Genomic DNA, 1,933 nt, shown 5'->3' with positions numbered 1-1,933 from the left:
TGTCATGCGGGCCGAGGCCGTGGCATGGCATGCGGGCCGAGGCCTTGGCATGGCATGCGGGCCGAGGCCGTGGCATGGCATGTTGGGCGACGCCGTAGCAAGGCATGCGGGCCGAGGCCGTGCCTCGACATGTTGGCCAAGGCTAAGGCATGGCACGCCGGGCAACGCGGTGGCATGGCATGCTGGGCAACGCGGTGGCAAGGCATGCGGGCCGAGGCTGTGGCATGTCATATTGGGCAACGCCGTAGCAAGGCATGCGGGCCGAGGCCGTGGCATGGCATGGCCGTGGCATGGCATGTTGGGCGACGCCGTGGCATGGCATGCGGGCCGAGGCCGTGGCATGGCATGTTTGGCAACGCCGTGGCAAGACATGCGGGCCGTGGCATGGCATGGCATGCGGGCCGAGGCCGTGGCATGGCATGTTAGGCAACGCCGTGGCAAGGCATGCGGGCCGAGGCCGTGGCATGGCATGCGGGCCGAGGCCTTGGCATGGCATGCGGGCCGAGGCCGTGGCATGGCATGTTGGGCGACGCCGTAGCAAGGCATGCGGGCCGAGGCCGTGCCTCGACATGTTGGCCAAGGCTAAGGCATGGCACGCCGGGCAACGCGGTGGCAAGGCATGCGGGCCGAGGCCGTGGCATGGCATGCTGGGCAACGCCGCAGCAAGGCATGCGGGCCGAGGCCGTGGCATGGCATGCGGGCCGTGGCCGTGGCATGGCATGTTGGGCGACGCCGGGGCATGGCATGCGGGCCGAGGCCGTGGCATGGCATGTTTGGCAACGCCGTGGCAAGACATGCGGGCCGTGGCATGGCATGGCATGCGGGCCGAGGCCGTGGCATGGCATGTTGGGCAACGCCGTGGCAAGGCATGCGGGCCGAGGCCGTGGCATGGCATGCGGGCCGAGGCCGTGGCATGTCATGCGGGCCGAGGCCGTGGCATGGCATGCGGGCCGAGGCCGTGGCATGGCATGCGGGCCGAGGCCGTGGCATGGCATGTTGGGCGACGCCGTAGCAAGGCATGCGGGCCGAGGCCGTGGCATGGCATGCGGGCCGAGGCCGTGGCATGGCATGTTGGACGACGCCGTAGCAAGGCATGCGGGCCGAGGCCGTGGCATGGCATGCGGGCCGAGGCCGTGGCATGGCATGTTGGGCGACGCCGTAGCAAGGCATGCGGGCCGAGGCCGTGGCTCGACATGTTGGCCAAGGCTAAGGCATTGCACGCCGGGCAACGCGGTGGCATGGCATGCTGGGCAACGCGGTGGCAAGGCATGCGGGCCGAGGCCGTGGCATGGCATGTTGGGCAACGCCGTAGCAAGGCATGCGGGCCGAGGCCGTGGCATGGCATGCGGGCCGAGGCCGTGGCATGTCATGCGGGCCGAGGCCGTGGCATGGCATGCGGGCCGAGGCCGTGGCATGGCATGCGGGCCGAGGCCGTGGCATGGCATGCGGGCCGAGGCCGTGGCATGGCATGCGGGCCGAGGCCGTGGCATGGCATGCGGGCCGAGGCCGTGGCATGTCATGCGGGCCGAGGCCGTGGCATGGCATGCGGGCCGAGGCCGTGGCATGGCATGCGGGCCGAGGCCGTGGCATGGCATGTTGGGCAACACCGTGGCAAGGCATGCGGGCCGAGGCCGTGGCATGGCATGCGGGCCGAGGCCGTGGCATGTCATGCGGGCCGAGGCCGTGCCATGGCATGCGGGCCGAGGCCGAGGCCTTGGCATGGCATGCGGGCCGAGGCCGTGGCATGGCATGTTGGGCGACGCCGTAGCAAGGCATGCGGGCCGAGGCCGTGCCTCGACATGTTGGCCAAGGCTAAGGCATGGCACGCCGGGCAACGCGGTGGCATGGCATGCTGGGCAACGCGGTGGCAAGGCATGCGGGCCGAGGCCGTGGCATGGCATGTTGGGCAACGCCGTAGCAAGGCATGCGGGCC

The sequence above is a fragment of the Camellia sinensis genome, chromosome 14 (genome assembly GCF_055761805.1).
Source record: "Camellia sinensis isolate YWXY chromosome 14, ASM5576180v1, whole genome shotgun sequence".
Taxonomy (NCBI): Eukaryota; Viridiplantae; Streptophyta; class Magnoliopsida; order Ericales; family Theaceae; genus Camellia; species Camellia sinensis.
This window is presented reverse-complemented; position numbering follows the sequence as displayed.